The following is a 16,069-nucleotide window of genomic DNA, read 5'->3' as shown; positions in this document are numbered from 1 at the left end:
AAGACCTGTCTTTGGAGCTTGAGATGAAAACATGTCAGGCAGAATGCCTCACATTACTTGAACCTTGGCTCCCTATATCATTTGGCCTTAGAAAAGAGATCTTGATATTGGTTCCAATTCTTGGTAACCTTTTATTGACAATTGAAATAAAAGGAGTCAAATGTATAATAACTGTCAAAAATAATGTGCAATTATTTTTGTAAATCATATTTCAAAATCTCCACCAATTTCATCCTATTTGTTTATTAATAGCTCTTTTTAAGTTGCATGTGGATATAGGATACTTACTTAGCACCAGGAGCTCTATATTTCTCATAATATTTCTGTCCCTTAAACAAATCATTATTAGAATAAAGGTTTATAGAGGTATCTTGGTACTCAACTACTTTGAAACACATTGAATTTGGTATTCAACACATTATGACATGAAATTTTTTTCCTGGTACTCATTGTTTGCTTGGTATGCACCAATGTACAAGCTATATTTGTTGGTGTTGGCTGCCTTGTGACTCACTGTATTATTCCTTATGGGAAAAACTTTTTGGGTACTCATAATTTTTGGTACTCATCACACCTCCCCGAACCAATTAATGATGAATACTGAGGTATTTATGTGGGATAGTGGATACAGTGTCATTATCAAAGCTCTCTCTCTCTCGTATATGCATGTCACACTGCTGTACATGTAAAGTGGGCAAGGCTTTGATCACCATGCAAGACCTACTGTTTTGCTGTTTTGAACACACACACACAAAGAGCCCTTTAGGTGAGAAACAGGTCCTGAAAGAACTATTGGAACTCTTTTACTGTAAAGTTGTAAAAGCCAGAAATTTATCCTAATTCTAAACTTCTTCAATGAATGTCTGGGACACTTATAGAAAGTTAGCACCCATCCCTCTCCTAGAAGAATGAAATATTTTAGGAAATATTAAAAAGGCAGAATATTATATTTCCTTGGATGAGAAAAGGAGAAACATGTTTTTAAAGACAAAGAGCAGCTCCCTGCCCCAGCAGATATTTGGTGCACATTAAGACTGGGCCAGCCTATCTACAAGACAATTAGCCCTTCAGCTCCAGGGTGATAGGATTAAGACATGATCCCTCAGGACATAATGGGATTAGCCCTCTACCCATCTAACAGCAGGGCTCATGCATTGCGAAATCACCTGGGGACATTACATTAGCCCAAGGTTCCACCAAACTTGATTCAGACAAACATTCCACATGGGAGTCTGACTACAGCCAATAGAACAGGAAGCTCAAGGGCAAGGCCCAAGAGAGGGTATAAATAACCCTCACTCTCCATTCCATGTGTTCAGCTGCACCAGGACTTCAAACCCATGTGGTCCTGTTCATCAATAAACCATCTTTCCAATCAGTTGCCACATTTCCAGTGTCTTTCTCCCCACTTGGAACTGAACCAGATGGATATTTTTTCCAACACAGTGAAGAAAAAGTTCCTTGGCCCAAATGCTGTGTTAATTTTACCATGGAATTCTGCAGTTTTATTATTTACATATATGTTTGCTGTTGATTTTGAAGCAGTGCTTCAACAAGTTGTTCTGGGAACAGAGGGCATCCAGAGGATCTGGTACCATTTCCACAATCCAAGGCAAATTGAGATGCCTCTCTGATTAGAGAATATGAAGATGTTAGGATTATGTCAGCCCTTCCAAGTAGTCCAGGCAGAGAAACAGACTTTTCGAATTCTGCAGGATACTATCTGACTGCAGGACCAAGAGGTTTAATCTTCCAAGCTTTTGGACTCATGCTGGAGCCCATCCGCAGGGAACTTCTCTCTCTCCAGAATGTGTACACTGGGCTGTTCTATGCATAGTATTTATTGGTGCCTGGTTGTATGAGACTTTTAGTTGTTAACTTGAGTGTTGCTGGCCAGCTATTAAGTCGTTGATTGTTGTTTCCTTGTGCTGATGCGCCATTGGCTGCTAAATATCTGATAAGCTGGTGGTAAATCAGCACTCCTGTTGACTGACAAGGGGGCTGTTTTCAGGCATCTCGTAATATGCATAGAACAGCCCAGTGTACACATTCTGGAGAGAGAGAAGTTTTTTTTTTTTTATTTATTTATATGCCGCCCTTCTCCGGAGACTCAGGGCAGCTTACAATGCACTAAGCAACAGCCTTTATCCTTTTGTATATTTATACAAAGTCAGCTTATTGCCCCCACAACTGGGTCCTCAAGTTCCCCAAGAAAGGGCTCCAGCATGAGTCCAAAAGCTTGGAAGACTAAACCTTTGGTCCCAGTGACCGACCCCAAATGGATCCTGCAACTTTATCCTGGGGACAAGTATATTTGCCTTCATTCACCTTAGAATTGTTGCAGGATATAATAACAGAATGTTGAAGGCCTACAGGTTTCCCTCTGCCTTTCTTATACTAAACAGAATTGGGTTGGATGTGATGATGGTGATATGCTAAGTTTTCTTCTCACTCTTTGTTTTTTCTCAGGACTTGATGTTTATTTACTTAATGGTTCTTGCAGAAAGAATAAGAAAAGTGAACTGGAATTTGAAAAATAGGTTTAGCATTAGGTTTAAACATCATTTATTTTGTAATTAATGTTTTTGAGCTGTCTAAAAAGAATTTCCCAGCCTTTACTACAGTATATAGGGAAAAAATTAAATAAATTTACATTCTCAACTCAATGAAACACAAATGCAGAATTTAAACTATGGAAGTATTTTAAATTTTATAGTTGTATTTGTTTCTGTAATTTTCATACTACATAAGGAAAATTCCAGGATTCATATTCTTAATTCTAATTTATATTTTTAACATTAAAAATCATTGGCACTTATCATAAGGTTTTCAATATTAGTTTCTAATTATTTAGAAATCAAGTTATGGTATTATAGATAGATTCTCTACACTGCTTTGGTTTTAAGAAATCAATTAATTATTGATTTTATTTGGGGTCAACATAGTCACATCTTTGATTATCTATCATCTATAAATATTGCTTAAGACTGGATCATCAGGATTGTTTATATTTCTTGGTACTATAAGAAGAAAAATTTAATCTGGTTCCAAGCTGGGAGGAAAAAATTGATGGTTATTGCAGTGGCTCCCAAAAGAAGAGCTTTCAGCCATGGCTGAAATGCTCCAAAGTCTGCTACTGGTTTGCTTCGCTACCGGTTTGCAGTGCACGCGCATGCGCAGTGCATGCCAAATGCATGCTTTGCACGCATGCACACTGCAGGCACTACCACGCAGCGCTGAAAAAGGAGAATTAAGAAGCCTTTTCTAAGGTAAGAAAAACAGTGACGGTGGGAGTGGAACAGCTGTGCCACACGATTTAGATTTGTTAGAAAGCAGGATTTCTGGATTTCCTGCTTTCTGGCTAATATAAATCGCGCCACACAGCTGATTGTCGGAAATACCGGTTTGTCCGAACCTGTAGCTTTTATTACTATTCGGTCTGGTTTGTCCAAACTGGTAGCATTTCACCCCTGTTTCAACCATGAAGACCTAGCAGCCAGGGCAAAAATTCTGTTAAGTAGAAAGAAAATTTATAGTATCCAATTTTCTGCCAATTCTTTTTAGATGTTTGATATCATTTTCAGTGAGCTTTCAGTCAGGTTGAAGCAAGCACATGTCCCAAAATTCTTCACAGCAATGATTGTGCCTTGGTAAATAATCAGAGACTGCTCATTTTCAAGAGTTGCTTCCTGAACCTGCCTTACCTCTTAGTTTAGTGCATCCAGGGTTTGTGAAGTCAAATTGCTTAACGCATTGTAAGCCGCCCTGAGTCTCCGGAGAAGGGCGGCATATAAATCAAATTTAAAAAAAAAAATTGGGGTTAGCCAGTGTGCAAGCTAGGCTATTAACATTTGTGAAATTGCACTCCTAATGAGACTATCAGTGCAACATATTCTGCCTTACTGGGCAGCGTCATTTGTGAGTCACAATCAGAGCTTGGGATTTGGAGATCTCTTTTCTGCTACCTCTTCAGTGAGGACATGGAATTAGCAGGGGGGTATGACTATGCCTTAGTGCCACAGAACAAGAAACAGCCTAGGGGAAGCTTTATGTGGAGGTAGGTGAAGGGGATAGCCTCAGAGTGGTTTTGAATGGTGTGTGTGTGCAAGACAGGCAGTACAAACATCCTGGACAATTTTCCCTCCCAACAAATAGAAGTTCGAAGTGCTCAGGACAGACAGTACAAACATTCTGGACAATTTTCTCTCCCACCAGACAGGAGCAGAGATGCTCAGGACTTGCTGTGCCAACCACTCCCAAATGCCAGCCCTCCATGAATACATTTAACTGGTTAATTACAACGCAAATGAGGCAAGAAGGAAGACCTTGCAATGAGTTTCCGTCCTCCCCCCATAGTCCTTCTAGTTGTCTTCTGAGGCTTTAAAGTGAGACTTTAGTCTTCACTGGTCCATCTCAGGGTCCTCTCTTTGATAGGTGGTATTGGGCTTGGCTTAGTGCTATGGTCGGTTATGGCTGGCTTTACGTGGGGGTCAATGGATCCAGAAGTCCCTTTTTCTCTGTAACTTTCACAGGCTTCTGGGTGATCAATAGGGAAACCTGGACAACATCTTCGAATCTCGCTGTTTGAGGAAGTTGCATAACATTCTCAGAGACTCTTCCCATCCTGTTTACAATCTTTTTGGACTATTGTCTTCTGGCAGAAGATACAGAACAATTAAAACTTAGACCACACGTTTTCTGAATAGTTTTTATCCCAGAGCTATAATTGCACTCAACAATGAACTAAAGGGCCACCATCAGTGAGCTGTTGGACAGCATTACTTGATCTGTTGTGTGGATGTTTGGGTGGTTTAGGGGTGGGGAATTTGTGCTAGGTGGGAGTGTGTTTGGGGATTATTATGTGTGTTGGACCTGGTCTTTGGGTGTTAAGTGAATTTTGTTGTATGGGTATACTGTATATACACGTACAATGACAATAAAGGTATTATTATTATCTGTTTCACTCTGGTTGCAGTGGTGACTTTCAAGTGGATGAAAGGATCCAAACCCAATTCCCTGGCTCAAATGAATGGAGGGTCTCCTCTGAAGGAAGCGTTTGGGTCAGTGTGCTCTGCTTCCAAAGGTTGGGGAGTTGTCTGTGCAGGGCTGAAAGATATGAGAACAAGACCCCCCCCCAAAGAGGCATTGTTGGTCTGACATAGGAGTGGAGAACAGAGGATAAGAGATGGGGAAGTAAAGACATCATTACTGCAGTTATTAAAGAAACAAATAAACCAGTCACAACAAAATGGGGACACCACAGATTAGAAAAAAGAGAAGCTGGATTCTGGTAATAAGGCAAACGATGTCTGGTGATGAAACAGAGCAAGAAAAGATGAAGGGTCCCTCTTTCCATTTTGGAACCATCCCCTCTCTCCCACCGCTGGTCTGCAAAGCCAGAAAGGTTGGGAAACTGTGGGCTAGACATACCAAGCTCCGTAACCACAAACTATCATATGAAGCCCAGAAGGTCTACTTAAACAACAACTTACTCTCCTATAATCCCCATCCAAAGTAGCTTGGAATAACATTGGACCTGACTCATTCCTAGAAGATACATCTAGAGAATACAGTGGCAAAAATCAATACTAGGAACAGCATTCTCCAGAAATTAGGTGGAACTGAATGGGAGCTTCAGCTGCCGCTCTCAGGTCAACAGCACTAGGGTTGGTTTACTTTGCAGCAGAGTACTGCTCCTTGTATGGCTTAATAGCTGCAATACTAGTGAGTTAGACATCAGACTCATCAACACCATGAGGATTACAAGCTGATGTATTAAAACCACCCCAGCTTGCTGACTTCCTGTTATGAGCCATATAGCACCACCAGCTTTATGAAGGCAAGATGCATTAGTGAAAGAATTCAGAAAAATTATGAACAACTCACTCCTATCAGTGCATGCTTCCTCATTTATCAGCCAGAAAACTCAAATTCAAGAAACTCCCATTGGCACTTGCACAACATCTGCCTAACATCTTTAACACTGATTCCCAATGGAAAGCCAAATAGGTCACTGAATGCCCAGACATAGGGAGACACATAAATGACCCCACAAAAAAGGTGCCAGGCTTTGAACTACCATGTCAACAATGGACAATCTTGAATAGGATTTGCACCTCACACAGTATCTGCTGGGACTTCCTGTATAAATGGGGTGTAGTATCCTCCCTTCAGTGTGACTGCAGAATTCCACATCAAACTGTAGATTACATTGTGACCAGCTGAAAGCTGATACTGCATATACTGGGTCAGTATCTGATTTTTTAAAATATAAATGACGTTGTGCTTCAATTATTAGATGGCCTAGGCATTGTATTTGAACATAGATCTTTTTAACATTTATATTTTATTGCATTTTACTAATCTGGGTAAAATATAAATATATCTGGTTAGTCCATGCATAATATGCTAAAGAAAAAAAATAAACCAAGCTCTCTCAACCGTTCATCACACAATTTAGCTTGTTTATCATTTTTGCTGCTCTTCTCTGCACACTTTCCAGGACTTCAACATTTTATTGTATTCTGGTGACAACTGGATGCAGTATTCTGGGTGTGGTCTGACCAGGAGGGTGTAAAGCAGTACTATCACTTCTTGTTGTCTTGACACTATCCCTCTGTTGATACAGTCTAGGATTGTATTGGTGTTTTGGCAATTGCAGCTCACTGCTGGTTCATATCTACAGTAGATCCCTGCTCTGATCACATTTGAATCCAGTACCCTATGTTCCAGACTATGGATCCATTGCAGCAATTATCTTGATACTGTATTGTTTTAATGTAGCATCCATCTGAAACCACTTGATGAGCCATCATAATTACAGATCCAGCAGTATTTGATGTGACTGGGGAGAATTATTTTTCAAACCAGTAATAAGGCTAATAGTTATCAAAAGCAGTGAAGAGAAGCAAACTGATTTTTTTCACAAAAAAAGACAGGCTGCCAGGTCTCTGTGGATGGAGCAGTAAAAAGTAAACAAGAATTTTGTTGTCCTAGAGTTTGTTTATATGTACAGGTAGTCCTCAATTTACAACCATTCATTTAGTGAATGGTTCAAAGTTATAACAGCAGTGAAAAAATGGACTTATGACCGTTTTTCCACACCTACAACCATTGCAGCATCCCTGTAGTCACATGATCAAAATTCAGAAGGTTGGCAACTGGCATGTATTTATGATTGTTGCAATCTCCCAGGGTCATGTGATCACCTTTTGCAATCTTCTGTCAAGCAAAGTCAATGAGAAAGCCAAATTCATTTAACAAATGTATTATTACTCAATAACTGATATGATTCACAACAACTGTGGCAAGAAATGTCATAAAATGGGACAAAAATCATTTAATAACTGCCTTAGTTAGCAACAGAAATTTTGGGCTCAATTGTGGTCATAAATTAGGGATTACCTGTATAGTATATAGGTTTCTCCTTTGAAAACAGAGCACTCATTGGAGTTATTGCATTATAATCTTCATCTTTCTTCTCATAGACATTATTTAGTAGAACTTTTTATTTTATTAAATTTTATTAAATTCTTTGAATTTAGCTGTTTCCAGTACAGATTGCAAGGAGGAAAGTCTGATACCAACATCCTGCAAAAACTTAGAATTAAGACATGAATCCATGATAAAACCACCATCATGTTACAGATTTCAGCAGTTAGCGTGTAATATTATAACAATTTAGCAATCTAGCATTTTTTCACATCAATACAAAAATGATTCTCATTATCCAAGAAATTTCTACATAGAATCCTCATGAAAGCATGATCAAATCAAAGATTATATTGATCTGCATGTAATGAATCATCATAATTTTGGCACCATCGTGATGCAATGTTTCTTAATTTTATATGATTTTTATGTATGCACCAATTAAAATTGCCATAATAGTTCATGTCCATTTAATAGGGCCTGGTGGCTCAGCAGACTGATAGCATTGTGATTAACACCAGCTGTCTGCAATTACTGTAAGTTCGAATCTCACCAGGCTCAAGGTTGACTCAGCCTTCCATCCTTTCTAAAGTAGGTAAATTGAGGACCCAGTTTGTGGGGGCAACAAGCTGATTTTGTATAAATATACAAAAGTATGAAGGCTATTGCTTAACGCATTGTAAGCCGCCCTGAGTCCCTGGAGAAGGGCGGCATATAAATCAAATTAAAAAAAAAAAAAGAGTACAGTGGAAAAATCATACTCATTTCTGTGAATATTTGCAACATGGTAGAAAATTTATTTAAAGCACACATAGACACTCACAAATACAGCGAACATAAGAACAAATGACAGCCCTTTTCCCTACTTGCATTATAATCTTAAATTTTCTTCCTGCTTTCTGAGTTAATAGATTCCTGCAGGTTTGTTTGGTAGTCTTGGATGGCTACAATCGTCAGGGCTGTCGTTACGCTACACTGGATCTTGCTTGCTGCTGGCAGCCTGCCATAGAAATTGGGGGGGGGGAGAACTGCAGGTGGAATGAGAGGGAGAGTTGCTGGGGATACCATGAGGAAATGAAACCAAGCCTCAGACCGCCCCGTGAGAAACACCAGCTTCAAGGACAAGGAAGGAATGCTAGCTGCAGAGACAGGAACTGTTTCCCAAAACAATTTGTTTTTGTTTGTTTGTTTGTTTGTAAATTTATATTGCCACCTATTTACACATGATGACTCAAGGCGGCTTACAAGAATATTACTTTTTACTTTTTTTTACTTAAAAAAGTAAAAAAAAAGGCTCCAATGATCACAGCTGTGCCACACGATCATCGGAGCCTTTTTTTTTCTTTTTTAAAGCATTTTTTACTACCTAATCACCCGAGCCGGTAGTAAAAAAATGATTTTAAAAGGTAAAAAAAGAGGTTCCGATGATCACAGCTATGGCACGCGATTGTCAGAACCTTTTTTTTATGGGGGTGGGTTATGTGTTTTTGCTCCCAGCAGGCTTCCCTGAAGCCTGCTAGACCAAAAGCGGAGGGTGGGGGGTGCATTTTTGCTCCCAGCAGGCTTCCCTGAAGCCTGCTAGGCCAAAAATGGGGGGGGGGGGGTTGGCAAAAAACGGGGGGGTGGGGGTGCATTTTTGAAAGAGAGAGAGAGAGACAGAGTCAGAGAGAGAGAGAGAGAGAAAGGAGGGAGGGAGGGAGGGAGGGAGGGAGGCAAGAAAGAAAGGAAAGAAAAAGGAGAGGAAGGAAAGAATGCTTACAATGCATTTAAAAACCATATATATAAAACATTAAAAGTTAAACCATTAAAAACAATTAAAACCCATTCACACCATTCATGGCCGGATTTCGCCAGATCGCAACAGTGAGATCAACGGCCTCAAGCCTGCCGGAAGAGCCAGGTCTTCACCGCTTTTCGGAAGGCCAATAGGGTGGGGATGGTCCAGACCTCAGGAGGTAACTGGTTCCAGAGAACTGGGGCAGCCACAGAGAAGGCCCTCCCCCGCGGGCCCACCAGCCAGCATTGTTTAGCTGACGGGACCCTGAGGAGACCAACTCTGTGGGATCTTACCAGTCGCTGGGAGCTATGCGATAGAAGGCGGTCTCGAAGATACCCTGGCCCTGAGCCATGTAGGGTTTTAAAGGTAATAACCAACACCTTGAATTGTGACCGGAGACCAATATGGAGCCAGTGCAGCTCGCAAAGAATTGGTGTAATGTGGGTGTACCTAGGTGCACCCACGACAGCTCTGGCGGCTGCGTTCTGGACCAACTGTAGTCTCCGAACACTTTTCAAGGGTAGCCCCATGTAGAGCGCATTGCAATAATCTAACCGTGAGGTGACAAGGGCATGAGTGACTGTGAGGAGAGCCTCCTGATCCAAGTAGGGTCGCAATTGGTGCACCAGGTGAACCTGTGCAAAGGTCCCCCTAGCCACAGCTGACAGATATATTCACCACTGCTCAGGTGCCTAACATACCTGGAACTTTCTTCCAAATGGATGGGACCATGGCAGAGAGGATCCCTACCACCTCACCAAGTCATTGATATTGAAATTGGGCCCCACAAAGAGACTCTTAGCTTTATTGTGGGTGGGGGCATGATTGTCAGATCCCTAAAAGTGATACTGCCATTCAATTGGAAGAAGGGGGAGATTTGGATTCGATTTACTAGCATTGCCTGTGTCAACAGATATTTTACAACCTATATCCTGGCGCCAAAGAGCCCTGAGATCCTCTTTACCTGGAGGAATTTTTATGATAGCCATGTGGGTTGTCTCACTTTAAAGGATAACAGTGTGAATGCATGGTTGTTCCGGTTCTCAGGGAAACTAATAAAGAAAGCATCTTCACACTTGTGTATTGGTTAAAATCTGCATTCTGACTTGCAGGGATTTAATCCTACTTGTTTTGCCTAAGGGTATTCAGATCTTGCTTTAACTGGGTGGCTATCACTTCTGCTTAATAAAAGGTCTCTTTTGAACAGCCACGTTTCAAGAGTTTTTACTTTCTTAAATTGGAAGGAGAGGCAATCCTTATGATGACTAAACCCATGGTGTTAGGACTGGCATGGTTGAAAAGTGGGGGCTGATGATTACTACCAGACACCCACAAGAGGAGGAGGTCATGAGAAGCTTGCTGCCAAGCAGCCATGCACCATCCTTTAAGACACTGGAAAGTGAAAAGGTGGCAGTGCCCAACCAAAGGGAGGGGGCCAACCTGGCCATACCCAAGGAGTATTGGGACCTCAGTGATGTCTTCAGCGAGTGTGAATCCGATGTCCTACCCACCCACCCCAAACCACAGACTGTGCTATTGGGTAAAATTACCCAAGCCCAAACTTTATTCAATGATTTGATGGGAGCTAGAGGCATTCATTGATAAAAACTTGGCCAGGGATTTTATATAACTGGCGAAGTCCCGCATGGCAGCTCCTGTACTCTTCAGGGAAAAGAAAGAGATTATGCATTGATTACCTGGGGCTAAATGCTATTTATGTGCAGAACATATACCCCCTGCCACTAATGAAAGTCATGTTGGGCCACTTGGCCAAGGGGAAAATCTTCATGAAATTAGACTGATGGCAGAGCACATCAAATTCTCACCCAGATGATCCCACATTCTCTTTTCCTTATCTTCTTGCATGTGGCCGGCCCGGCTTGTGACAGTTCCTAATGACTGTCTTCCCTTGCTGCTGGGTCGGAGGCTATTGCAGACACTTCAGGGAACTTGAGGCTTCCTTGTTCGTGCCTGCCTGTACCTCCATTCTTCACTGTCCCTACAGGACAGCTATGATCCCTGGGGATCCCCTAAAGCAGCTGAGATATCAGCATTTTCCAGGAGCCCTGGAATTTGCTGTGCCGCCGCTGGCATTGGTCACACCCCTCCTAGAATTTTCCTAGTCTTGTAGGGGTATGGTATATTTTCCATTCACCAGTAGAATGGAAAAGCTCAGCTTAGGTTTCAGCGTTGTTTCAGTTCTGATAAATCCAAATTTAGTTCAATTTATGGAAGCAAAATTGGCTATTCAAGTAAATTCAAGTAAATAGTTTCAGCATTTTATAATGTCTTTCCAAAACAATGCCTACCCAGTTTAAAAGTCCAATTTTCTATGTTTTAAAAGGTCTTGGCTTTTCTTCCCTTGGTTCCTTTCTTTAGGGTCTAGGATTTTTGTTTCTATGGTTATTCGCCACTTTGAAAAATAGTTCTAAGAGTCTCTTTTCCTGGATTTTCCTCTTTTTTTTTTCCATTTAAAGTTAGGGTCTAAATAAAAAGGAATCTTCTCACCCCGCACCAATCACTGTTCATCTGCACCGCTCCTGCACAGTTCTTTATTGCCTTGGCTGTCCCAGCTTCATGGCAGCTGTTGATGGCTGCCTCTTCTCCTCATTGTGGGAGAGGGAAGAAGCCCTGAGTCCAGCAGTAGAGTTGCTGCTCTCCCCGAATTACAGGGCGCACCTCTTTTCTTCACCATTCCTACAGGGTGGCTTTAGCTCCTTTCGGAGCCCTTCAACAGGAAGAACTCAGCCTGGGAGCGCGGAGATCCACTCCTCATGTCCGCTATTGCTGCAACATCAGTCAGAAATCAGAAAACTCTCCATCTTGTGAAACATCAATTATGGTGGCCATACATAGAAAAAGGATATTGAGATCTGTGTCACCATCTGCCTGATATGTGCAGTGGCAAAAGAATGTCCAGGCAAAACCCCAAGCTTGCTGCAACCCATGGCCAATCCCACTGCCTAATGGAGAGAAATACATGGATTTTATTGTGGAGCTGCCAGAAAGTTCGGGGAACACAGTGATTTGGGTCATAACTGATCTATTCTCTAAGCAAACCCACTTTGTGGCTTGTCCTAAAATACCATCTGCACAAACTCTGGCAAGACTCTTTGTACAACATATGCATAAGCTCCATGGGGCCCCAGAGAGGATTATTTCAGACTGGGGAGTACAATTTACACCTATGTTTTGGCAGGAGTTCCTGAAACTGTTGGGGACTTCCCAGGGACTCAGTTCCTCGCAATACCCTCAAACTAATGGAGCCTGTGAACGTTCAAATGGCATGTAACATTGCTACATAAATTATCAACAAGATGACTAGGGGGACCTCCTGCCATTGGTAGAAGTCACATACAATAAATCTGTCCATAGAAGCATGGACATTTACACCCTTCTATATGGCTACTGGACTGGACTTTGCTCCTGTGCCAGAATCTCCCCAGGATACACCCAGCATGTCTCATTAGCTGACTGAGTGGAAACCTTGAAGAACACATGGCCAATTGTCCGAAACGTGTTAGAGTAGGCATTGTCAGGGTGGCAATTAATCCCATTCTGCTTTTGGGTAATTGCACCTTGATTAGAAAATGGATTGTGACCTTTCCTTGAAGTATACTTTAAGAAAATAAAACCGAGATATATTCTAATAAACACATTTTATTATAAAGAAGTAAAAACATCTTACTAGCTAATTAATTACATCTTGGCAGCGTTCCTGCCAGACCTCTCTTGGCCAGAGAACAAAGAAAGAAAAAAAGGAAGTGAAGGAATGTGGACATGCGCAGTTAGCTTAAAGATAAGAATTTGGCAAGCTACGGTAAGTCTGAAAGTTCAAAAATAAGAGCTCATCTGGTAAATACAAAAACGCAGTGACAACCCCTTCTTTGCCAGTTGAGCGAATATCAGGTACATCATCAATTAAGGCACATCTTCTTACACAGATACTCGTGTTGAGTTGCTGGAAGTGGTTTGTTGAGCATGTCTGCAATCTGATCATGTGTAGATACATACTGCAATTTTACAAAACCTTGTTTCACTAATTGTTTTATTATGTTTTGATAACGGATGTCAATGTGTCTGGACCTAGAACCTGTGAAATGTGATTCAGAAATATAAACCACCAATTCATTGTCTTCCATCACGGTGATCGGTTTGATCGGATGTGTCCAGATATCTGTGACCAAAGCATCAAACCATGTTAGAGAATTACATGCATCTGAAACACAAGCATATTCAGCTTCGGTAGATGAACAAGAAACAAAATTCTGTTTACGTACTTGCCAATAAACAGGACATCCATTTAAGAACATCATATAATCTAAAGTACTTTTACGTGATTTCTTATCACTCGCTCAATCAGAATCTGCATAACAACATAATTCTGCATAATCAGTATGTGTTGGTTCTAACAATAACTTCATATGTTTAGTGTGTTTTAGGTATTTCAATAATTTCTTAACGCATGTCCAATGAAACTGTTTTGCCTTACCTACATGTCGAGACAAGAGATTAACCCTAAGTCCAATGTCGGGTCTGGTCCAACTTCTAATGTACAACAGTGACCCAATAATTGAACGATAAAGTGTTTGATCCTCAAAATCAGGACTTGCTTCATGTGTTAAGTTGTGAAAATCTGTTTGCATGGGTGTCTTTGTTGTGTTAGCATCCTTCATGTTGCAATGATGCAAAATTTGTTCAATTTTATCCTCTTGTGAAAGACTAAACCCCTTCTGTTTTTTTTAAATCTGAACACCTAAATAAGTGCTAATATGACCTAATGATTTCCATGTGAAATATCTCCGCAAAACTTTGGCAAAAATTTCACTCATTTGCTTATTTGGACCAATATAAACAATATCATCAACATAAACAAGAACTATCTCATATGTACTGTTAGATCTTTTTGTGAACACGCACTCATCAGTTTCGGACTTAATAAAGCCCATTGAATTTAGTTTGTCAGTAAGACATAAGTACCACATTAAACCAAACTGTTTCAGACCATAAAGACTTTTGTTTAAAAACCAGGTATCCCCTTCTTGCTGTCGGAACCCTGGAGGATCTCTCATGTAGATCTCTTCATCTAGGTCAGCATGTAGTTAAGCCATGTCAACATCGAACTGGAAAAATTCTAAACCAAGGATTGCAACTAACTGTTGCTAAAGCAATTTTTACACTCTCAGTTCTGACTGTCAGAGAGTAGGTATTTGTGTAGTCCTCAGGATAATGTTGGGCGAAACCCTGAGCTACAAGTCTGGCCTTGTACAGTGACTCACCATTTGGCTTCTTTTTGATTCTGTAGACCCATCAAGTGCCAATGACATTTTTGTTTGCTGGAGGTTTTGCAGGTGTAAACACCTTAAGTTTCTTTAGACTGTCCATTTCAACCTGCATTGCCTCATACCATTTGTCTTGCTCTGAATCAGTAAGATGTTTGATTTGTGTGAACGTATCAGGTGGAAGTGTAACATTGCAAATCAAAGGCAAGGGTGTTTTTGTCAGTTGCCATGAATATCGTTGTGGAGGGATCCCCTTTGTGACCCTCTTGGAACGCCTCAGAACAACAGTCCATTCTTCTTCTGCTTCATCCTCGTCCTCACATTTGTTGCTAGCGTCAGCATCCACGGCTTGCAAAGACGGAACATCAGGTTGAGAAGAACTAGTGGATGGAACATCTGCCTGTAAATCTTGATCATCAGGCTGCGTGGCATCAGCAACATCATCTCTAGGAAAATAAACTCCAGGATCATTGGAATGAATCCTGGACCAGTCAACATCTTCCTCAAAATTAGCAGATTGGGAAATCACAATTACATGTTTAGAGTCAATAAATTTGCTCCATTTTGAGTTATCATCTGTCCTTTTACCAGTTCTTCTGCCAGGTCAAATTCTAATAAGTATTTGTAAAATTTTGAAACTAATTTTCCTTCCTTGGATTCTAATAATTTATCTAATCTGTTTGGTTTTGGATCTATTCCTCCCTCTTCCTGATCTTTTCTATATCTTATTTTTATTTGTGAGTAGGACCACCAGTCTATTAATATTCCTTGTTCATTAAGTTGTTCCCTAGTTTTCAAAACTCCTTGTGGATCTAATATTTCTCCGTATTTTAACAATTTTTGTTTTACTAATAAATTGAGATGAGTTATTGCTGCTATCGTTGATAACCAGCCGGGGACTTTCATATAATGTTTGCTTTTTATCTTTTGCCATAAGTCAATTAATGATTTCCTAATAATATGGTTGTTAAAATGCTTGAATATTTTATTTCTAGGACTCCATAAAAAAGCATGCCATCCCTTCATTAAATCGTGGCCCTCTAAATTTAATAATCTTTGATTTTCCAGGGTTACCCATTCTTTGATCCATGTTAAACTTGAGGCTTTATAATACTTTTCCCATGCTGGGAGTCCAAATCCACCTCTAGTTTTGTCATCTTGTAATATACTTAATTTAATTCTTGATTTTTTCCCTTCCCACACAAATTTTGTAGTTATTTTGTCCAAATTGCTAAAAAGTTTCTTGTCTAGTTTTATTGGGATTGTTTGGAATAAATAAAGAAGCCTTAGTAGTATATTTGATTTTATTGCTGCAATTCTCCCCAACAATGACAATTTTAATTTTCCCCATTTTTCCAAATCTTCTTTTATTTTTTGGACCAAAGGTCCATAGTTATTCTCTTTTATCATTATACTTCTGGCTGTCATGTTTATCCCTAAGTATTTCACTTTCTTAACTGCCTGCAATCCTGAATCTTTTGCTAATTTCTCTACCTGTTTTGCTGTTATATTCTTTGTTATCATTTTGGTCTTCTCTTTATTAATTTTTAATAAAAAATTAATTTATTACATTAATAAA

This window comes from Pituophis catenifer, unplaced genomic scaffold (genome assembly GCF_029215685.1).
Source record: "Pituophis catenifer annectens isolate HBS135680 unplaced genomic scaffold, rPitCat1.0.hap2 SCAF_1, whole genome shotgun sequence".
Taxonomy (NCBI): Eukaryota; Metazoa; Chordata; class Lepidosauria; order Squamata; family Colubridae; genus Pituophis; species Pituophis catenifer.
Note: the sequence above shows the minus strand (reverse complement) of the source record.